Source organism: Pinus tabuliformis, chromosome 5_2, assembly GCF_031772625.1.
Source record: "Pinus tabuliformis cultivar Carrire ecotype Pingquan chromosome 5_2, CPIR1, whole genome shotgun sequence".
Classification (NCBI taxonomy): Eukaryota; Viridiplantae; Streptophyta; class Pinopsida; order Pinales; family Pinaceae; genus Pinus; species Pinus tabuliformis.
In genome coordinates, this window is record NC_142306.1 from 709,354,837 (window position 1) to 709,380,031 (window position 25,195).

Genomic DNA, 25,195 nt, shown 5'->3' on the forward strand with positions numbered 1-25,195 from the left:
CAATGCCAAGTGTAAAAATCGAATTCTGGCAAGTGGACATCATTTTCTTCTTCCCTTATGTGCCAAATTCGAATTTTATGGTGGAATGACAAGTGTATATGGGTGGTAACCCATGTGGGGAAAATTTCCCACAAAAATCTCCACCAAATATGCTCCCAAATGTGCATTAACTTCACAAATTCGAATTTCCAAGCAACTTTTTCATTTAATGCCAAAAATTCGATTTTATTTGAGCACATGTCCTTTCCTTGATTTTAGGAGTCCACATCACCTTGGGACTTCACTTTAACTCCTCCATAATTTTCCATCTCATTTCCATAACATTTAACATGTGTGGATATTTAATTTTTTCTATTTATTTAATTTCTGGTTTAATTAATTGCTAGATTTCCCACTAAACTTAGGAAAAGTGGGTTTTGAGGGTCCAAAACACATTATTAACCTCTCAAAATGTGTCATAGTAGAAAGTTGAGGGTGAGAGGTGTAATTTTGATTACTCATACCCCATACAACTTCTCTAGACTACACTTATTACAATTTAAATACAATTTTATTTGCAATTTTTGACTTGCGGGAAATCTAAAAAATTAAAAAATGATTACCTAGACCTAACCAAATTCCACGAATTTTTTTGTGTGATCTAATATGGTAATATACATCGACTCTAGACACTAAAATGTGTCAGGGGCTCAACCTTCAAACCGTCACCCCGGCTTTGGGGTAAAACGTGAGTGAAAAGCCTAGAAATTTATCCGCATCTGAAAAAGAAGGGATAATTAACCAGATAAAAAAAACACTCCAAGGTGTACTCATTTGTTTATCAAGTCCCAACATCTTAGACCTGTTACAGACTCAAAACTCATCATTACTAGTATCACTTATTACAAATCCCCGAGGGTGTGGAATCTGGGTACAAGAAAGATGATGAGAAGATAGAAGTAGAGTTAAAAAAACTCTGTTGACTGACGATATCTGATGGTACAAGTGTCCTCTGGATCATCCTTGGGCATGGAGTCTTCATATAATCATCAGGTGCTACTCCAGTGGTCAACATTTGGCTCCATATAGGGATGCATGCTAGATATGAAGTGATAGTGTGCAAGAACCTGGAATCTGCATCCATCGACAAAAGACATATATCAACAGTATCCATTCAAAATATCATGAAAATAAATCAAGTATAGAAACGAAGAAATGAAAATTTATTCTAAGAGCATGACAATTTATTCATGAAATAAAACTAAATAAACAAAAATGACACGAGATAGGGTTTGAAACAATGTTGCACGAAGCGGGAGCGCGAAGCGGAAGCGCGGAGCGCGGAAGCGTCATATTCCAAAAATCTAGGAAGCGAAGCGTCCGCGGAAGCGTCTGCTATATATATATATTTTTTTATATTTTTTTGCATTTATACTCAAAACAAACATCCCAAATACCAAATTAATTGTAGAAGACATGAAAACATGCATATTTTTGCATAAATCAAGATAGATATGGCATCCATGATTCCATTGTAGTTACTAGTATGTACAACAATCATCTATATTCTAGCTATTACAAACATACATCAAATTTTTAAGCATATTATAAAACATAAAACATTTAAGCATATTATAAAACATAAAACATAGAGCATATTATGATTTATCTAGCAAGTGAGCAACTGTCAACATTTGTCATGTCCAAAATTCAAATAATAATGTTTACAAAATATGTCACTTGGTCACCGCCAAGCCAAAAAGGTTCAAAATTCAAATTCACAAGTCTACAAGTCTAATGAGTAATCTATGACAAAAAGAAGTAGATTGTGAATATATCTACTAATCTCTCCTCTTTCCACCACGAATAGAACGTGATGGCGGGCCTCCACGTGGTGGCAATGAAGAAGATGGTCCCTGTGTAAGTCGTGGCACTGGAACTGATGAAGAAGAACCCCCTGCCGTTGGTGTTGAACCATGGAACCTAGAAACCAAGGGACCAGATGGGGGTGGGGGTTGTGGCATATCAACACCCGTGTCATCATCCTAGAATGGCTCAAAAAATTCATGCAAAAAAAAAAACACTAGTTAACAAAAAAATTAAAAACACGAATTAGAGAAATGCTTTATAAGGGAAAATTGGAAAATTCATACCACAATGGACATACCTGGATAAGAGAATCCTCTAATTGCTCTAGTCGCAACACTCCATCCTCCAAATTGGGCTCCTCTGGATTCTTGTCCCAAGTCAACAAGTCTTTATTAGACTTTGCATCTTCACAGTAATGGGACAACAATCGCAAGTTGTAATGAACATAAACCAAGCTCTCTGCCCGGTCTAAATTCAACCTGTTCCTTTTAACACTGTGGATGAAAGAATAAGAGCTCCAACACCTCTCTGCAGAAGAAGTGTTTACCACCTGTGATAGCACCCGCAATGCCAAACTCTGTAGAAGTGGAGTAGGCCCTCCATGCATGTTCCACCACTCAAGAGCAGAAAAATGCTCTCGATCTTGAATTGCATGCATGCTCCCAAATGGACCAGTGTTGCTCGTATAGTTGCTCACCTGTCTCCGTACCAATGCAGCCTCCTCATTATCAGGGATTAATCTACTCAATGCAGCCATATATTTTTCGTGAACCTCTTTATCTTGGTGTGGTTTTTTCCTGACTCCCCCCCCAGGTGCTGGTTTTGAAAGCCATGATGGATGATAGTATTTAGGTGTCAAAACATATGCTAATGCATGCAATGGAACATTTAGCATATCCCATCGTTTTTCCACCTCTTCACGAATATAATTGTACAAGGTGGTATCTCTAGGCTCAACAATGTCTTTAATCTGCCCCAACATGCTATCCATTTGCTCATACACCTCCCCAATTACTGGTCGATCTGAATCTGCAAACTTGATCATGTAATAAATTGGTTTGGTGAATTGCAAAACATATTTAACCTGTGACCAAAAGTAACTGTCAAGAACAGTGTCCTTGACTTCATTAGCACCATCTGTGTCAGTGTTAATTTCATCCCATGTTTCAGCACACACCAGATTAGTTAAAGCTTGTCTCACCCTCACTAGCCGCCTAAAGGTGAGGTAATAACTAGCAAATCTTGTCTTTGCAATTTTAAGCAATTGCAACTTGGAGTAAGTGCCATAGAAGTAGTTTACCCTTGTATGCCCTGTGATGAATTTAATGAGCTGCTTCCCTTTCCTGTAAACCTCAGCAATCCACCCACAATCTTTGTGTTTCACAATATCATGCATCAAAAGGTTCAATGTGTGAACCAGGCACCCAGACCAAAAGATGTGTGGATGAGTACGCTCAATAATTTTTCCTGCTAACTTACAATTTGCTGCATTATCTGTGATCACTTGAACCACATTATTCGGACCAACATCTTTGATTGATTTCAATAGGAGATCTGCAATGTTTGGTGCAGTTGCACTGATGGAGGAGGAGTCATGAGATGCAATAAATACTGCACCACTAGAAGAAACACCAAGAACATTTATCAAATGTTGGTTTCTAATATTTGTCCACCCATCTGATACAATGGATACCCCAGAATCCACCCACTCATGTGTAAAACGTGTCAAAGCTCTTTGAACCTTAGCTTTTTCTCTTTCTAATAACACTGTTCTAGCTTTCTCATAGTTGGGGGCCTTGTATCCTTTTGGGGCTTCATTGATGGCCTTTACCATTTCATGCCAATAGGGAGAGCGAAGCACATTGAATGGTACACCGCAAGCACAAAGAAAACGGACTATCTTTCCATCCACATCATCCCTCCCAGCAACATTAAGGAAATCCCCTATTGTTTTTCTACCTCCAGAGGTTGCAAAAGTACCATGAGGAGATGGGCAACTACCAAATTTAGAGGTTGCACTTGATTCAGAATGAGTTTTTTGTTTCTTGTTTTTTCGTTGTGCAGCCATCTCAATTTGGATGTATTTTTCTCTTTGTTCACTTGAAATGTTTGGGCAAATGGTTACCCCCACAGAACCCTTTTTTTCATCACTGTCCAGCACCCCACAAAGATGCCTCCTCAGACGGGTATATGAACCCGTATATGGTTTTCCTCCATGACAACCATGAGGGCACAAAAATTTGTAAGATCCACCACCCTTTCCCCCTTCAAGTTTGGTCACATAGTTCCACAAGGGATTTGATGTACCTTTCCCATCTTGTGCTTCAGTGTCCCCTTCAAGTTCATCCCCTTCCTCTTCAAACCCTTCCTCCTCATCATACATTGGGTCACCAAGTTCATCCCCTTCCTCTTCCCCTCTATTCCTCACCCTTGCCATCATTAAAACCAAGAGTGGAATGATACATAGAAGCCAAAAGAACACCATCTTGGAATATGGATATAGGTGGTGGACAACCTGTAAATAAAGGAGCAAGTAGAAACAATGGGAAAGAGTAGGAGAGGGAGGAGAAAAATACAATTTTTTTTTCAAAAAAACAAGGGAGTTTGGGGTTTGAACTTACCTCTTTAGCTCTTGTAGATGAAGTCCTCCAAGCTCTTGCTCCAAGCTCCTCCTCCTTCTCCTAGCTCCTCCTTCTTCACTCCTCCAAGCTCTCCTCTCTTCTCCTCTCCTTTCCTCTCTTCTCTTCTCCTCTCCTCTCTTCTCTTCTCCAACTCTCATAAACTCAAAGTGAGAAAATGAGAAGAGAATGGGGGCTTTATTCTTTTCTAAACTCACCCTAAAGTGACCCTAACCCACCCCTAACCCACCCCCTCATGCTTAGTTAAGTTAGATTTTAAATGAAATTAAAAAAAAAATTTGATATCCGCGGGTTGCGTGCGGGTTGCGCCCGGGTGGCGTGCGGGTGGCGTGCGCTTCCGGGCAGGTTGCGTGGCGCCACCTCATGCCTGAACCGCATGCCGAAGCGCGATTCCGGGGGGCCGCAACCTCATTTGGCAGGAGTCGTTTCAAAAATGCGGAAGCGCGCAACCTAAAAATCGGAATCGCGATTCCTCTGTCGATTCCGGAACGCTTCCGCACGGGTCGCGGTTCCGGGTTAGGATCCGGGGGGGGGGGGGGGATTCCTGCAACCCTGGTTTGAAATATGATACAAAAAGATGCCCCATGGCATCAAATATTTTCTTTGTAGGACAATTTGAGCAGTTGACCGTTCACATGTAACTCGAGTGGTTCTCCATCCTAAGTGCTCAAATGGTAGGAATTCTTTCCAGCTGCTTCCCTGATAATGTATGGTCCAAGCCACAAACTGTCAAACTTACCATGATTTCCTGGCTTTTCATTCTTGCGCTTCCATAGCAAAACCATATCATTGTTAGAAAACATTCTATTCCTAGATGATTTGTCAAAATTTCTTTTTACCTTAGATTGATTTTTACAACAATGCTCAAAGGCTCTTCTTCTGGTTTCATCCAATTCTACAATTTGGTCAATCCTACATTGCACAACATCTTTATCAGATGCAAAACTTTTTAGCAATTGGTATGCTGGTAATCTCAAATGCACAAGAAGGGTAACATCCAAGCCACAAACTAACTCAAAGGGACTCTTCCCAGTAGAACTCTTCTTTGTAATCCTATCAGCCCACAAAGCATATTTAATTTTACTATCCCATGCCCATTTGTTATCCCCTACTATCTTCTTGATTATGGTTATCAAATTCTTATTACTAGACTTTGCTAAGCCATTACCCTGAGGATAGTAGTTTGATGAATGGGATAAAACAATGCCATACTTAAAGCAAAATGACGAGAATTCAGCAGAGCTAAAAGCCTTGGCATTGTCGGTGGTTATTTTGGTAGGAACACCAAAACAAGTGATAATCTTATCTTCAAGAAAATCTATCACTACTTTTTTAGTGGCATGTTTTGTAGGGATGGCCTCTACCCATTTAGTAAAATAATCAGTGGCAGTTATAATCCATGAGTAGCCATTACTTGAATTTTCATTAAATTTCCCTATAAAATCTAGCCCCCAATGTTGAAAGGGAGCCTCCACGACCACAGGCTGAAGAGGCAAAGAGGCGAATTTATGCTTCCCAGTGAATAGTTGACAAGCTTGGCAACCTCTAACATACTTGTGCACATCAACAAAAATAGAAGGCCAAAAACAACCAACCCTCAAGATTTTGTGGGTAGTAGTCTTAGCAGCATAATGCCCTCCACAAAATCCTGAATGAAACTCAGATAGAAGCTTTTTGGCTTCAACTTCATCAACACCTAAGTATTACCCCCTCTGGATTTCTCCAACCTAAACCATCCTTCATAATGAAATATTTAGTTGCTCTAAGCCTTAATGCTCTTCTCTTATGGCCAACTAAATGGTTAGGACATGACAAATATTGCAAATAATAAATAATGTCTTTATACCATTCAAGTTGACCCAGTTTTTGAAGTTCTGATGAAGTTAATTCCAAATCATTTTGACAAATCATTCCTATCACTTTCTCATTTCCTTCAATCAAGATTTTGGCCAATCCCTGGCCTTTCACAAGCTTGGTAGGTCTAATATCCAAATCGTACTCCTGAATCTTTAAGACCCACCTAGCTTGAGTTCCTAAGCAATTAGCTTGGACTAAAATATCCTTTACAACAGAGTGGGGAACAACTGCAATTATCCTAGAATACCCCACATAAACTCTGAACTGTTTAAGAGACTTGACTAAAGCATAAGCTTGCTTTTCCATGGTGCTATACTTCAGCTCAGACCCTTGGAGGGACCTACTCATAAAAGCAATAGGCTGCTCATGCCCTTCATTATTCTTTTGAAGCAACACCATAGCAATAGTATCTTCGAATGCAAAAGCGAAAATCAAAAACTCCTTTGAATAATCAGGGCTTATTAGAACAGGTGCTTTGACAATAGAATCCTTTATTTCCTGAAAACCTTTTCTACCCTCATTTCCCCAAACAAACTTAACATCTTTCTTTAAGAGGGTTTGGATGGGTTTGACAATCTCAGTATAATTTGGAATTAGCCTTCTAAGAAAATTAATCTTTCCTAAGAAGGATTGAAGGGTTTTAATATTATGAGGCAAAGGAATCTTTTGAATAGCCTCACCTCTTTCAGGGTCAATCTTGATCCCATCCTTTGAAATGATGTGACCAAGCAACTTCCCTTCAGTCACTCCAAAGATAGATTTAGTAGGATTTAAGGATATTCCATAGTCTCTACACCTATCAAAAATTTGTCTTAGGTGGCTTATATGGGAAATTCCATTTTTAGAAAAAACAGTTAAATCATCTTGATAGATCTCAATAAATTTCCCAATTAAACTCTTAAAGGCATAGTCCATAGCCCTTTGAAAAGTTGCTCCAGCATTCGTTAATCCAAAAGGCATCCTCAATTATTCAAAAGTACCCATGGCGTGGTGAATGTTGTCTTATGTCTATCCTCCTTCTTCACCAAGACTTGGTTGTATCCTAAAAATCCATCTAACAAAGACATCATTCCAGATCCTGTTACCCTTTGCAATAACGTTTCCATATTAGGTAAAGGGTAATTATCTTTTTTACATGCTAAATTAAGATTTCGAAAGTCTACACATAGCTTGATTGATCCATTCTTCTTCCTCACAATAACCAAGTTTGAACACCATGTGGAATGCCTAGTGTGAGCAATAATACCTGCCTGAAGCATCTTTTGCAATTCCTTTTGTACCAAGGGGGCTAACTTAGGATTGATTTGCCTAAGTTTTTGCCTAAAGGGTTTGGAATTTTCATTCTTAAGAGGGATAGTATGTTCCATAACATCTTCCCTATAACCTTTCAACTCATCATATGAAAAATCCAAAACATCTCTATATTCATGAAGTAAATTTATCAAATTCTTCCTTTCTTGCTCATTGGTACCCTTGCCTATTTTAATAACCTTTGGGTCATGAGGGGTACCAATATTCACTTCAATGAATTCCCCTGGGCCAATTTTCTTGTCATCTTTTCTCTTTGATGCATCATGTTTATCAAACACTTGCTCCAAGGCTACACGTTCCCTAGGAGTAGGATTTGTCACCACATTACACTCCTCATAATCACATCCTTCCTCTTTGTAGCCAGCCTTAAATTCAGAAAATTTCTCCATGTTATTTAAAAAACGAACCACCTGGCTTTCATCATTAAAGATTTGCCAATGCTCTAGATTATCAGGACCTGATGGACTAAAGATAATTTCCATCTTAATTTTATCATCCACCAAGTTCTCTCCAAGTTGTAATGTAGATGCAACAACAACCAGCTCATCAGCTTGTTTATTTCCTTCCCTAGGAATTGCTTGAAGGTCTAATGCATCAAAATATTCCATATTATCCCAAACAACATTTCGATACTTCTTTAATCTATCATTCTTGCATGCAAATTGATTCTTAGTTTGAAGAATGACTAGATCAGAATCCCCCTTGATACTAAGCAACTTTATCCTCAAGTTTTTTGCCAAATCAAGACCCAACAATAGAGCCTTATACTCTGCTACATTGTTGGTTGCATCGAATTCCAATCTAAAGGCAAACTTGAATATGTGACCAAGAGGGGAGGTAAGGACAATTCCAACACCCTTACCATACCTAGAATGGGCACCATCAAAATTCATGTGCCAAACTCCATCTTTCTTACTATCAACCTCCTTCGCCAAAGGAGGAAAAGGATTAGCCAGGATAACATAGTTTCCCAAGTTATCAGATTCATTATGAGGCTCTTTGGGATTTTCTATATGAAACTCTCTCCAATTCCCTATCCAATCTAACCATGATGCCCTCACTATTAGGGATGGTAGCATAACTTAAATCCATTTGCAAACTACCCCCAATATCAGCTCCCCACTTTCTAGACAATAACATCCCCCAAGCATCAGGAACATCAATCACCACAATATCCATGGTGATCATAATCTTAGGATGTACAACTAAGTGGACTTGAAGATCTTTTCTCAAACCACACACTTCAATGATCTTTGAATCTATTGCACAAATGTTGTGGTAGGGTCTAGAAATCCTCAAATTTAACTGATTCATGACTATCTTAGTCATGACAAGAGATGATGCCCCGGAGTCAAACATACAATTTCGTAAAAGCATTCCATTGACCAACATAGTTATGAAAAAAGGTTGGTGGTCTCTGTTATCTCTACAGATATCACTACTTTGCACAGTGATAGGGGCATCCTCATATCTATCCTTAGAAAAATGAGACATTTCTTTTCCATTCGGAGCATCAATGGCTTTCAACAATTTATATCTTTAGGAGGGAATCTTCATGATTTTAGTGATAGGAACTAAAATCTTAGCATTATTAATCCATCCTCCCAAGTCAATATTCAACTTTGAAGTGGCTGGAGTGAAAGTTTTACTATGATTTCTTTCTTTATTCTTTCCCCTTTCCTTATCCTTGGCTATCTCTAAAATCTGAGTTGATGAAGGCTTCTCTCCATATAATTCAGTGATCCTATCCAAATCTTCAAAATTATTTATACTATAGGAGGATGGAGACTTTTTATTTACCTTATGACTACTCTCCATAACTCCCATACAATTTTCCAAGGACAAATGATGCTCTTTTCCAACTACATTGATTTGTTCACTTGTTCCCATCGTATCTCCTTCTAGGATCCTTTTTGCATAAGGACAAGTGAGTTTACCATGTATGTCATCACAAGGTCTACAATAAGGCATGGAATCATCAACTAAGTTTGTAGACTCGAGTGGATTAGGTGGCCTATGGTCATTGGGAGGTCCTCTCTTTTGCCATCTATCATTTCCTCTATTTGGGAATCTCCCACCTTGATTTCTTTTCGTGGCCACTAATCGATTTTGGATAGCATTCATTTGACTGGTGCGATTTGCCTCCATACTCTTGATGAGTTGGGTTAACTCCTTAATAGGATCATGTGTAGTCTCTTCTTTGGCCTTGCCTTTGGAATCATTTGGTTTGGATGACCCTGTATTGAAACCAGGAATTTCAGATTTTCCTGATTGCTTTCTAGCCCTTTCTATCTTCAAGGCTTCAGATTGAGCTACACTTAGATTTGTAGGCTCCTTCCTCCTCAACTCATAGGCAGTGTCAACCCCAAAAGCATCTAGATATGAGCATAAAAGAAATTCATCAGGAGGTTTAACAGTAGCAGGCATGCTTTTTACTAATTCATTGAATCTCTTGTTAAACTCCTCCATGGTCTCATTCTCATTTTTCTTCATGTTGCTAATGGCATTGATCAAATGCCTATTTTCCTTCTTCTCTCCAAACTTATTTAAAAATGCAGTCAGAATGGCTTGTAAAGAGTTATATGAGTTAGTAGGTTGCTCAGTGAGCCAATCAAGAGAATCCTCTTCTAAAGATAAAACAAAAAGCCTCATCTTCACATCCTCATAATTAGCAGTGTTACACCATTTGCATTAAAGTTTTTCACATGTGATGTAGCACTAATGGCATTGTTACCTTGAAAGGAAGGCAACTTTTCAATAGCCTTGTCAGGGATATTGTGAGGATAGCCATTTAAGTTAGTGAAGTCACAAGGAGCAAAAAGATCATTCATGATGCTAGGCTCTACTTGTTCTTGAAAAAGCAAATGAATATCAGAAATAGCCTCTTGCCCAAGACTAGCAAGAGATCTACTATGAGAAAGTCTATTCAACTTCTCTCTAAAAACCCTTTCAGGATCAGGAGAGGGCATAACTAGACCACTTGAATTTCTCCTAGTAGAGACTTGCAAAATCTGGATTGAGTGGAGTCGTCACTTGAGCAAGAATCTAGATCTAAAGTTCAAAATGCTAAAACCAAAAGGTTAGTCGATTTTTCCCAAGTACAAGAAGACTTGTCGCTGGCAATGATGCCAAAAGATGTTGACCCTGCGGCCTACACCTACCTACAAGTTAGTGAGAAAAACCTTCAACCCCACAAGGTGTGGTTGGTGGCAGGGAACTCAGAGAAGGGGCTGTCACACTAATCCCGACTCTCTCCGTTTGAGCTATCTCCTAAGTTAGTTAAGGGGGGTGGTCCCTAATGAAAAGTTAAGTTAAAAGATGTGAGTTTCTAGGAGAGTGTTATAGTGAAAATGGATTACTTTTAAGAATTTATGAGCAAATATGAAGTGAGCAATTTGAAATAACAATGCCAATCATTAATATGATTAAAAAAACCATAAAACCAATGCCTTACAAGGAATTTGCTCAAAAATTTAAAGATATAGTTGCTCAAAGTAAAATGCAATGCTCTCAAAAGAGAAAACAAAGTAACCCTGAAATGCAAATAAAAATTATTAGCACAAGATATGTAAGATACAAAATGATTTTGAGATAATCAACTTTAAAAATCAAAACATGTGAAACATATCTTGCCAAAACCCAAAAATTAGTAATTAACTTGGAAATGTAAAAGAAAGGAAGTGCTAAACCAAGACATCAATATACAATTGGACTTGAAACATGAAAGAAAACACTTGTTTGAAATGATTACAATACTTACTTTTGGAATAGACTTTGCATATGAAAACTCAAACATCAAGAGACAAGTAAAGTAAATGTAATGGAAAGTGTTCTTGGTTAATTTTATTAATTAGCTTTACAACAAGATTACAATTTAACTCTTTAATCCTCATACCTCAACTTCGCCCAATGACATGGATCTCACAGTGAGGAGTCAATAAAAGAGTAGAGGATCCCTAAGATGTCTACTTCAACCAACTTATGTTGGAGGTAAAATTTTAATGAGGCTTGGGGTCTTCCTACACTAAAATACCTAGATGAGATGCAAGTTGTGTTAATTTCCCAAATTAAAATTATGATACATGCAAAATTTTCAAAGGGATTGATTTGCAATGCTTGAAAATGAAATTGTGTTCAACATAAGTTGCAATTAGAACTTCAATTGGAGGAATAAAATTAACTTACAAGTGTTGTATGCGTTTCATCAATGGATTAAAATGATACAAGTAATTTGCTTGAAAGTAAAATTTGTTTCAAATAGACAATGACAATAAATTGCTTCAATATTGAAGATAACAATGTAGCATAAAATTGAAGCATGTATTCAAGTGCTCATGAAACAATTTACCAAGGTAAATGGAAATGAATCAAAGTTTGTTAAGAATATAAAATGCTTGCATGTAAAGGATGAATTGCCCAAAGTAAAGTGTAAGCTTATAGCTCCAAGCAACAATGAGAAAGAAAATGCAAAGCTCAAATGAAATTGTAACAAACTTTAACTTAATGAAATGTGATAGCGAGGTTGTGTTAATTCCCAATTAAAGCATGCATGTAAGTGAATGAAGTATGAAAGCTTAAACCATGCAAATGTCAATCCACCCAAGAGAAGCCTTCCCTTAAATGGGGAGATAGGATACCATGGGAAAAATCCCAAGCTCCCACAAACAAGTTAGATCTTTTATTAATATTACAATGAGAAGAGGGCCTTTCAAAGTTCTCAACTATACTTCAAGGAGAGTCCTCAAATAATTGCTTGAAACTTGGACACTAGATCTCCTTTGTTGAGAAAGTAGTGACAAGATCTCACAAAACTTATGCAAAGGAAACAAGGTGTGAGTTTCCTCCAAATGCCTGGGCTTAAAAAGGAAAATGGGCAGCCCTCTAGTGAACTCGACTTAGCCAAAATAAGCCTCAAAAGGGCTCATGACATCCTTGGAAATCGAACCCCCAACAGTTGCCAAAGGTTCTGCAAACACTTGTTAGATGTTGCTGGAAGTTGCTTTTCAAAATCTGCCACAGAAGAGTTAGCAAACAATCCAAACAATGGCTGCAAAATAAGTTAAGTATTAATGGAAAAATCAGAAAGACAAAATGTATATGTACAATTATAATTTACAAAAGGCTAAGCTAAAGAGTCTGAGTAAACTCTCATCTTTGCTTAGCCATCTTCAAGCTCTTAGATAGCAAATAAAGAAATGAAGTACAATGTTTTTTTTAAAAGAGATTTAAATTTAGAATTTCTCGGCTTGTGTACAAGCTATGTGCTGAAATCCCTGCAAAACCATTTTGTAAGATAAGACTATGAAGGTTCAAAGAACAAATGAGAGCTCCTTTAAGAATGTATCAAGAGTGGGTTGGTCTCTCCAAAGACTTCCCCTCACAATTGATTTTGTAATCCCAACAAGATGTTCCCTCTACAAAACTTCAAGCAAGAATTAGTTCCATATAGATTTAGCAATAAACAATGATAAGAAACTCTAGGGATTTACTTAAAACCAACTAGAGCATTCTATACCTAGAGCATATTTCTAAATGAAATGTCAATGCAAGATAACTCTACATTAACAAATCTACAAGAGCATATGGAAGCAAATTAGATCAAAGCATGAGTAAAAGGAATTATATCAATGCTCAACAATTCATCACATTCGAAAAGGAGGAACACCTCATGAATGAAACCCCAAAGTCTTTATTGATATTTCTGAAAGTGTATAAGGCAGCAGTGCTTCCGCAAGCACAATAGCTAGTAACAATATTATTCAATGTGAGAGCCCATGGCTCTATTATATAGAGAGATTTGGGAGCAAATCCCAATGACAAATGGCATTGGGTGACAATCCCAAAGAGAAATTTGAATTTGTTGAATGGAGCTCCAATGCCAAGTGTAAAAATCGAATTTTGGCAAGTGGACATCATTTTCTTTTTCCCTTATGTGCCAAATTTGAATTTTATGGTGGAATGACAAGTGTATATGGGTGGTAACCCATGTGGGGACAATTTTCCACAAAAATCTCCACCAAATATGCTCCCAAATCCTCCCAAATGTGCATTAACTTCACAAATTCGAATTTCGAAGCAGTTTTTTCATTTAATGCCAAAAATTCGATTTTATTTGAGCACATGTCCTTTCCTTGATTTTAGGAGTCCACATGACCTTGGGACTTCACTTTAACTCCCCCATAATTTTCCACCTCATTTCCACAACATTTAACATGTGTGGATATTTATTTTTCTCCATTTATTTAATTTATGGCTTAATTAATTGTTAGATTTCCCACTAAACTTAGGAAAAGTGGGTTTTGAGGGTCCAAAACATATTATTAACTCCTCAATGTGTGTTATAGTAGAAAGTTGAGGGTGAGAGGTGTAATTTTGATTACTCCTACCCCATACAACTTCTCTAGGCTACACTTGTTACAATCTAAATACAATTTTATTTGCAATTTTTGACTTGCGGGAAAACTAAAAAATTAAAAAATGACTACCTAGACCTAACCAAATTCCACAAAATTTTTTGTGTGATCTAGTATGGTAATATACATTGACGCTACATATTAAGATGTGTTAGGGGCTTAACCTTCAAACCGTCACCCCGGCTTTGGGGTAAAATGTGAGTGAAAAAACTTAGAAAATTATCCGTCTTTGAAAAAGAAGGGATAATTAACCAGATAAAAAAAACACTCCAAGGTGTACTCGTTTGCTGATCGAGTCCCAACATCCTAGGCCTGTTATAGACTCAAAACTCATTGTTAATAGTATCACTTATTACAATTGCCCGTAGGGTGTGGAATCTGGGTACGAAAAAGATGATGAGAAGATAGAAGTAGAGTTAAAAAACTCTATTTACTGACGATATCTGATGGTACAAGTGTCCTCTGGATCATCCTTGGGCATGGAGTCTTCATATAATCATCAGGTGCCACTTCAGTGGTCAACAGGCCTTACTAATGCACCTTCTACATTTCAAGGTTTGATGAATTCCATTTTCAAACCCTTCCTTAGAAAATTTGTGTTAGGATTTTGTGATGATATACTAATCTACAGCAAGTCTCCGAAGGATCATGTCCAACATGTTGACATGGTGCTCAAACTATTGGAGGAGAAACAATTATATGCAAAAATTTCCAAATGTTTCTTTGGAGTATAAGAGGTGGAATATCTGGGTCATATTGTATCTCATGAAGGTGTTAAGGTAGACGCTAGCATAATTAAAACCATTAAGGAATGGAAATCCCCACATCCATAAAGCATCTATGAGGATTTCTCGGGTTGACAGAGTATTATCGCAAGTCTGTTAAGAATTATGGGAAGATAGCAGCACCTTTAACAACATTATTGAAGAAAGATGCATTTTCATGGACTCCAGAAGTAACGAAGGCCTTTGAATATCTTAAAAAGGCAATGTGCCAAGCACTAGTCTTAGCTACACCGAACTTCACAAAAACCTCTATTGTGGAATGTGATGCCTTAGGAAATGGAATTGGTGCTGTTTTAATGCAAGAAGAAAGACCCATTACTTTCGAAAGTCGTCCAATTAATGGAAAGTATTTACACAAAGCTATTTATGAGAAGGAAATGTTGGCAATACTACGTGCACTTAAGAAATGACGACCCTACCTAATGGGAAGACACTTCAAGGTAAAAACAGATCATGATAGTCTTAAATACTTTTTAGAACAAAGATTATCTTCAGAAGAGAAACAAAAATGGGTCACAAAGATGTTGGGTTATGACTTTGAAATTATCTACAAATAAGTGAAGCAAAATGTTGTGGCAGATGCACTCTCAAGAAAGGATGAGGATGTGGAAGCATTTCTTTGCACCATTTCTATTATCCAACCAGATTGGATAAACGAAGCAAGGGATGGAAGAATGATGAGGAAGAGTGGACACTCATTCAAAAGATAGAACAAGATCCCAGTACATCTGATACATTTAGCTGGAAAAATGATTCGTTATGGTACAAGGATCGGTTATACCTATGTAAAAATTCACAACTTAAACAAAAGATTCTTAGGGAATTGCACATCTCTCCCTTAGGAGGGCACTCAGGATTTCTAAAAGCCTGCCATAGGGTTAAGAAGGATTTTTTTTGGGATGGCCTTAAATCGGATATTCAAAAGTTTGTGGCGGAATGTTTGGTTTGCCAATAAAATAAAGTTGAAACAATTAAGACCCCAGGACTATTACAACCTTTATCCATTCCAAGCCAACGTTGGGAGGAGGTTTCAATGGATTTTATCACAGGTTTACCCAAGTCCGAAGGAAAGAGTGTTATCATGGTGGTAGTTGATAGACTTACCAAGTATGCACACTTTTGTGCATTATCTCATCCAGTTAAAGTGAGTACAATTTTTACTACATTTATGGAAACAATTCAAAAGCTACATGGAAACCCAAAGATTATTGTAAGCGACAGAGATTCCATTTTCATTGGAAAATTTTGGACAAAACTATTTTCTTGTCTTGGTACTCAGTTAGCTCATAGCTTATCTTATCATCCTCAATCTGATGGGCAAACTGAGATAGTAAACAAATGTTTGGAAGGATATCTTCGTTGCTTTGTATCTGATAAACAGACACAATGGGTCAAATGGTTGCCCGTGGCTGAATGATGGTATAACACTTCCTTCCACACTGCAACAAAAATGATCCCATTTATGGCACTTTATGGATATCATCCACCATCCATCACATCATATTTAAGAGAAAATTCTAAGGTTCAAGCAGTGGAAGGTCACATCGAGCATCAACAACAAATTCTCCAACTCTTAAAGGATAACCTAACCTTGGCGCATAATAGAATGAAACAATAGGCATATCAACATCGCAGCGAAAAAAGTTTTGATGTAGGTGATTGGGTATTCCTACGGTTACAACCATATAAACAAATGTCCCTCAAGCAAGCTAAGAAGGATAATAGATTATCACCAAAGTATTATGGTCCGTATGACGTGTTACAAAAGATAGGTACTATGGCATACAAATTGGAGCTTCCTGCAGTTTCCCGAGTGCACCTAGTTTTCCGTGTTTCATGCTTAAAGAAGGTTATAGGTGACAAGCTTCCAGTTCAAACAATATTGCCAGAACTTGATGAGGAAGGAAAAATCATATTGGAACCTGAAGTAGTCAAAGAAACAAGAACTCGATAGTTATGAAATCGATCAATTTCAGAGTATCTCATCAAGTGAAAGAACTTACCTATTGAAGATTCCACATGGGAGGATGAGAATTTTATACAAAAGCATCCAAAACTACTGAAGCGTTGAGGACAACACTTTTTTGAAGGAGGGGCATGTTAGGTCCCTATAATACTAGTGATTCCCCCATTACTATTATCGTTGTATCCGTTATTGTTATTGTTGTGCCCCTATTGTCCCCATATTGTTATTATTGTGCCCCATAGAATCCCACTATTATTATTTTTGTGCCTTCATATTATTATTGTTAGGTTGGCTTTGGTTATATTGTGACCCCTTAGACTCCTATATATAGAAATGAGGTTTTGTCATTTGAATCATCTAAGAATTTTTCATTTGTGTAATGTAAAGGAGGTTGCCCCCTCGAAAAGGCTTATTTATAATGCGTTGATCTATCTTTTCTATTTTTTTTTGAGCCGATTTCATAACAATTTCACAAGTTAGCCAGATGCTAGGAGAACCAACAATAAGGGAAACTAGCCCCTATCCTGATTTCACAGGTCAACTTTTACTTTTCCCCCAATTTTACAATAAAGACAAAGTGGTTTTTCCTATTAAACTAGATCAACCAACAAGCTCTTTCTGGGTACCGTGCAAGGATCAAGCTAGGCTTGCAGTGACAGAGAGCATAAGAGAGCTTGATGCGGTTCGTTGCTTTTTGCAATATTGAAATCTAATCTAAAGCATAAAGTAAAATCTAATCTATGAAATTGAAATCTACTATGATATTTTGCTGTGTTAAGTAAATTTTAGCCCAATGAACACACCATGAAATGAGACACAAGACACAAGACACAAGAGGTCCCCCCTGTTGGGTAAGGGGGATTGGGATGCCTAAGGGACTCTTAGCTCCATCAAGATTACAATGCTTAGTAGTGATGGTATCCCTTTTGAATAAAGGGAGAAAAATTGTTTTGTGTAGGTACAATGGTGTAAGAAAATTACTTGTTTTACAAAGGGTACAATATGAGGTTGCTTCCGGGTGCTTGAATCCTTCAATTTGACCAATTTTGGTAGCATGTCCCCTTGTAAAATTGATGACCTGCTAAATACCAGCAAGCAAAGTTATGCAAAAAAGTGTCCAAAATGCTTTTGAAACACTTAAGAATGTTGGTATACAAAAACACAAAAATACCAAGTGTAATACTATAATCAAAGTATTGAATTTCTTCCCTATTTAAGTAAGGAAAAACCAAGATGCTTGTCTTTTTCTTAAGCTAATTTGACTACTGTCAGGACAACAACCTATTTAACCTTTACAATGCTAGATATATCAATGAAGCACTTAAAAATAGAATCAAGAATTATTGAAGAATTTTTTAGAACTTTATATGAGGAAAGAAGAGAGTTGGGGCCTTTCAAGGCACTTGGAGGCACTTGATGCTAAGTGGGATTAATGCTTCGTTTGAGTTTGAAGATGGATGCTTGTTAAATTTGTCAACTAGGGCCAAACTCCACCTTGACCAACTCATATGATGGAGATGATTTTTTTGTTGGGTTCGTCTTTCCAAGAGGTGTAGGATTGATCTAAAGGTCATCTCATTCTGACATGTATAAATGGAATTATGAATTTACTTTTTCTCTGGACAAATTGTCAAGGTCGGCCAACAATCTAATGTAGGCTCAAAAGCCCAAGTCACATCTCTTCATCCCCAACGTTGCATATAAATAGGAGCATCTACCTCATTTGGACATTCATTCATCTCATAGATATCTCTCTCTCCTCATCTGATTGGGTCGTACGATTTCAGGACAACCTTCTTCTCCTCCACACATGCGAAAATTTGACTAGGGTTTTTTGATTTCTGCGTTGACCAAAGCTGCAGCAAGTTTGACCACGTTGACCGTGCAACGTTTGACCTTGTTTGATTGCGATTTTTGTGGGAATATTTCTGTTTGGGCAGGACACATTCTTTGGCACTTAAACTAGATTTTCTGTGTTGTTTGATGAACGTTGACCGTAGCAAGTTTGAATGCAGGTTTGATTGTGCGTTGACCAAGCTTGACCGATTTCTTCAAGACTGTTTTGGGCTGATTTGGACTATCTTTGGAGGAGTAATTCTGCTGATTTGACTGATGTTGACTTTCTGGTTAGGGCATCTTGTTGACTGTAGTTTGACTAGAAAGATTTGGCTGTGTTGTTGATTTTGGGTAGTATCGGATGTGCTCTAGCCATGAAAATTGGTGGAGAGGCTAAAGCACATGAGATCTCCAAGACCCAGAAATGGTTTGGGGAAATTCCACCCGACTAGAGAGATATTAAAATAATTAATATTTTTAATAGGTTCCTAAGTCTAAACTTAGGAAAATAAAAATATTAATGGGTATTAATATAAAATTGTGTGAGAAGGTTCTAAATGACATGGATCAAGCCAAATCTAATCTTAGCCATTGATTAGAGATTTAATCTCGGCTGTTGAAGACTCAACAGAAAAAGTATAAAAGGAGGCTTGAGGGTCAGTTGGAGATACACCAAGTTGATCAGTTAGTTCGATTTTCTGGAGTGGAGTTTGCTGAGAGAAATCAAACTAGTGATCAGAGTTGCAGCGAGGAGCAGTGAGTACATAACGGAGAGGCAGAGATAGTGCCGAAGGACCAGCGCAGAGGCAGAAGAGGCTACACAGAGCCAACAAGAGCCATGTAGAGGGCCAGAGCGACTACGTAGAGGCTAACAAGGCCTGCGTGGGTGACGCAGAAGGCCAGAGAGCCAATGCAGAGCAACAGAAGGATGATGCAGAGGCCAGGAGGGGCTAGGGTTGACACAGAGCTTCAGAGAAGCGTCAGAGAGATTTTCGTGGAGTAGACTTGCTGAATATTTACTTCCGAAGAGACGTATTACTGCCAGATTGATTTCTCCGTTGGGTGAGCTAGTTTGGCACCCAGTTGTACTCATGAAAGCTGCTTAATAATAAAATCCTCAAAACTGCTACACCGGTTTTCCCAAGATGGGTTTTTTCGGGGACGATTGTCCAAAAATAAAGGTGTCCCTTGTGTGTTTATCTATTCTTTCAGTTGATGATCTGTAGATGGTTGAGACTGCATTTGTGTTTATTTTCAGTATTTATATGGTTAAATAACTTGTTAAGAAATTAAACAAGTAGGTGAAATAAACTAGATAGTGTAGAAAGAATTTCGAACGGGTTAGACTTAGAAATTTCAACATGTGTTTGGGCAAGTTAATTTTGTATATTGTACTCTCTTTGCTGAACTTTTGCAGAATAATAAGAAGAGTTGATCAATGGGTTTCCCCACATTGGGGTTTTTCCCTGGCATATGCCAAATATTGAGTCCTCTTGTCTTCTGCTTTTTATTTTTGTTTTATATGAATTTACTATCATGTTAATGTGATTGCTAATCTGGAATTTGATATTGGGCTGATAAGAAAAATTGAAGTAAATTGCTCTTAAGCATAGAACATACCATTGTTATCTAAAATTAACATGGTATCGGAGCTGAGGTGAAGACAAAGCCCAAGCAAGAGTGAAAAGAGAAATCACTGAGATTTGTTGCTCGAGGTTTTTCTCAAAAGGAAGGTGTGGACTATGATGAAATATTTGCACCAGTTGCCTGATATACCACCATCCGTTCGATTATAGTCCTTGCTGCCTCGCAAGGATGGAACCTACACCAGATGGATGTGAAAATCGCCTTCTTGCATGGTTCAATTAAGGAGGAAGTCTATGTAGAATAACCCGAGGGGTTCGAAGTCCAAGATCGTAAGACACATGTATGCAGGTTGAAGAAAGCCTTCTATGGGTTGAAGCAAGCTCCTCGCGCTTGGTATGAGAGGATCGAAAACTATCTGATGAAGCTAGGATTTACAAGAAGAGAAGTTGATCTGAACCTTTACTTTAACGTTGAGAATGATAGACCTCTCATCTTGGTACTTTATGTGGATGATCTCTTTCTGACAGGTGCAGACCCTCTCATTGATCAATGCAAGAGGGAGTTGGCTTCCGAGTTTGAGATGAAGGACGTAAGACTGATGCATTATTTCCTAGGATTGGAGGTCTAGCAAAAGCCAGGTGAGATTTTCCCTTCTCATGAAAAATACATTGTGAAGCTACTTGAAAGATTTGGGATGGTGGATTGTAAGTCTGTGACTACTCCGATGTAACTTAACTTCAAGAAGTTATGCAGAAGTGCTGTTGGGCCTGATTTGGGAAATCCTTTTGAGTATTGTCAACTCGTGGGGCCTTGATGTTCTTGGTGAACTCCCGTCCGGACATATGCTTTGCAGTGAATACAGTGAGTCAATTTATGGTCGAGCCTTATCACATACATTGGATCACTGCCAAGAATCTTTTGAGATATCTTCGGGTCACAATCACCTATGGACTGAGATACACTACTAGGAATGTGGGGCTCCATGGTTATTCTGATGCTGACTGGGCTGGCAGTGTGGTGGATCGTAAGAGCACATCGAGATGTTGCTTCTCACTAGGTTTTACTTCAATATCTTGGATGAGCAGGAAGTAGAAATCAGTTGCTTTGAGCACCGCCGAGTCCAAATATATTGTTGCTATTATGGCATCCTGTGAAGTTGTTTGGTTGAGGAAGCTCATTAGTGAGCTGTTTGGACATGTGTTGGATATCACCGTGATCTTCTGCGACAACCAAAGTGGGATTCTTCTTTCTAAGAACCCTGTGTTTCATGACTACTCCAAGCATATTGATATCATGTACCACTTTATTCGGGATATGGTACAATGGGGAGCAATAAGGCTCCATCACATTGGGACTAATGATCAGGTCGCAGATATTCTTACGAAGCCCCCGGGGAAGGTCAAATTCTTAAACTTCCATGAACGATTTGAAATCGTGGAGAGACCCTCTTATGAGGGTCCCGTTTGAGTTGGATGTTGAGCTCTGGGAGCTTCGAGAGGCTTGGGGTACTTCTTGGAGCGATGAGCGACCATGTCGTGAGTGGTTCACCTTCCCCTAATGGTGCATTGTGTACAAGGTGAGTGATTCACCTTCCCCTGTGATACACCATGATGGTTGAGATATGCATAGGATGAGTGGTTCACCATCTCCTGCCGGTACATCCTACCCATGTAGTCCATGACTCATGGGAAGTACCTCTCATCTGGCCAATGAGTAGGGAAATGAGGATAGGGACCGTAGTACTACCGATCGACGCATCGTGTACCACTGTACTCCCTATGATAGGATGTTTGATATTGATCTGGGATCAATGGAGACTGAGTTCGAGTCAGTGGAGAGTGGTGTGATACACTCTCGATCATTTCTTCTTCATTATTTCTTCATAGTTCAATAGAGCAGAGATGACAGGGATGGTGCAGATTGTCAGATGGTTTGGCAGGCGGAGTTCTTCCTAGTTGAGAGGGAGTGTTAAATTTGGCAACTAGGGCCAAACTCTACCTTGGACAGCTCATATGATGGAGACGATATTTTTGTTGGATTCCTCTTTCCGAGAGGTGTAGGATTTATCTAAAGATAATTTCATTTTGACATGTGTAAATGGAATTATGAATTTATTTCTTCTATGGACAAATTGTCAATGTTGGCCAACAATCTAAGGTAGGCCTGTTGACCACTGCGTGTCAAGAACCTATAGCAGTACACCCCATTTTTTCGTAAAAGGGTAGCGCTTGATTGACGTGTCCGTGCCGTTCGACTATCATCATCAGCGTAATCATGTTATTTTGTAAACCCAGTCTGCATGTGTAAATTGTAAATAATCTTAGCAGATCTGTGTCATGCATGTAATCTCCTAGGTGAACCTAAATTTCTAGTGCTGATCTACATTCCGGAAGGTTTTTTGTCTCACCGATCCATGATCGGCAGAGTTTTCCTTCAGCCTTACCCCAAAGCCGGAATGGATTTTGTCATCAGAATCTTAGGGGAGTCCTAGTGTGTTAGATCGAGTCTATGTAAAAGTGATTTGGAAATAATCTTAAATATTTGGTTAGGTTATTACAAATTACTTGATCTGCTAGATATGTTTGTGTCGCAGAATTGGGTAGTCTATGAGGGTCTATGTCAAATGGGTTTTCCCCTTGAGATGTAAAAATGTAAAAATCATGATGTAAAATGTCTTGAGGGTTAGAAAAATAATTTATCCCCTCATAAGTCCTAGGTCCTAGGTAAATTTCCCAACGGCTAGTTCGAGTGATCCTGTCAAAGTGATCTCGACCGTTGATGAGGATCAAAATCTCTTTTAATCTCATCCGTCGAAATTTTAAATATTGAGGAAATTTCACATTTTTAAATTAAATGCATTTTAATATATTAAAAAATTAAAATTTTGCATTTATTTTCTCAAAACTTTGACTTTGACCTAACCCCAAGGAGCTAAGATAAAATTTAACAAAAATAATCAACTAACCTTAGTCCTTTGACTAGTTAAGATTTAATTTTTTTTATTTTTTATTTTTTTTTAACTAACTTTATTAATTTTTATTTATTTATTTATTGGACCCTTGAATTTAGCCTTTCGAAAAATTACCTAGGACCTAGGACTTATGAGGGGATAAATTATTTTTCTAATCCTCAAGATATTTTACATCATGATTTTTACATTTTTACATCTCAAGGGGAAAACCCATTTGACATAGACCCTCATAGACTATCGAGTTCTGCGACACAAACATTATCTAGCAGATCAAGCAATTTGTAATAACCTAACCAAATAGTTAGGGTTATTTCCAAATCACTTTTACATAAACTTGATCTAACACACTAGGACTCCCCTAAGATTCTGATGACAAAATCCATTCCGGCTTTGGGGTAAGGTTGAAGGAAAACTCTGCTGATCATGGATCGGTGAGACAAAAAACCTTCTGGAATGTAGATCATCACTAGAAAATTAGGTTCACCTAGGCAAATACATGCATGACACAGATCTGCTAAGATTATTTACAATTTACACATGCAGATTGGGTTTACAAAATAACATGATTAGACTAATGATGATAGTCGAATGGCACGGACACGTCGATCAGAGTGTCTAGGCACCGCGACAACGCTCAGACCGGGGGCTGTCACCCTGATCCCCGATCTCTCCGTTTAAGCCGTCTCCCTAGGCTCAAGGGGGTAGACCCTATGGGATAAAGGAATACCAACTGAGAAACAATTGGCTTGGGGATACACAGCGGGGGGAAAACAAGCACTTGATCGATATTTAAAATTTGATTAGATCTTAAATGTTTAAGACCAGTGCCTTCGCTAGATGAAGTGAAAATCGGATAATTGGTTTGTTGCTGCTTAAGAAATAAAAATATGAACAAACCCTTTAAGAATTGCTTGAAAATATTTATTGAAATGTCTAGCATACGATGAGCATTAAAATAATCAAGCAATAACGATCGATTTCAATTACTTAGCAAAGCTCCAGCAATTAAATTTTCAAAAGATCGAATACTTGGAATGACCACGAAATTTTTCAGAAACCCCCGCAAGAGCCGATCTTGAGGCCAGATCTTACCCTCCAGGGCCTAGATCTGGCTTCAAACGAAATTTTTTTCCTCAGACTTGCAACCTGCAATGGCAAAACAAAACACCCAGAAACATGCAAAGAAGAAACGTAAAAAAAAAGGCTAAATAATTACAATATTCACAAGATGAAGGCTCTAAGCAGCCAGATCTGTCATTATGCCACCCATATTTTTTTTTGAAATTTTAATTTTAAGATGAGGTGCTTCAGAAAACCCTTCATGCATCCATAACAGAAAATCTAATGATAAGCTCGGGATCAAAACCAGCTGGGCTTTTTAGAAAATGTAATTCGAGAGTTGGTTGGTCCAACTAAAAACTTCCCTGAATGCCCGGTAATCAAGTATTTCCTGCACAACTTAATTCAACCATTAACATAGAGAGAGAAAAAAACATGTTATGAATATAATTCATAACAATACAATAAAATAAAATAAAATAAATATTAATATTAAATAATTAAATATTATTTAGGTTAAATAGTCATTAAATTAAGTGAAAAGGCATGTCTAAAAGACATGCCCTTTTCACGAAAGGTCACCCGCTGAAGTATAAAAGCGGGGCCTCATTGTACATTCAAATCATCTTATACATTTTTTATACATTAATAAATTATTATTTTAAATACCTGTGTATTTTTATATTAAAGCCTTCAAGCTATCAGTCTTCGTGTTTTAGCATAAGTTTTTATGCTACAGTGGTGTTAGAGCCATGGCACATGATATAATCATGTGGGTCTTTGAACGTAGTTCGCCGCATAATGTGCCATTACGTTCATATCCTGATTACGTTGAACAATTAAGTATTCAAGAAACATTTCAACGATTAGAAAAATCATTTACAGAAGTTAAAGAATGTCGAAAGGAAATTGATGATCTAGAT

The 25,195-nt window shown here is 37.9% G+C and overlaps 1 protein-coding gene across 3 annotated transcripts in view; it reads left to right on the forward strand.

The window, feature by feature from the left end:
- Nucleotides 1-25,195, forward strand: part of GLA1 (Folylpolyglutamate synthetase family protein) — a 488,793-nt gene that overhangs the window by 155,378 nt on the left and 308,220 nt on the right. The window lies entirely within an intron of this gene.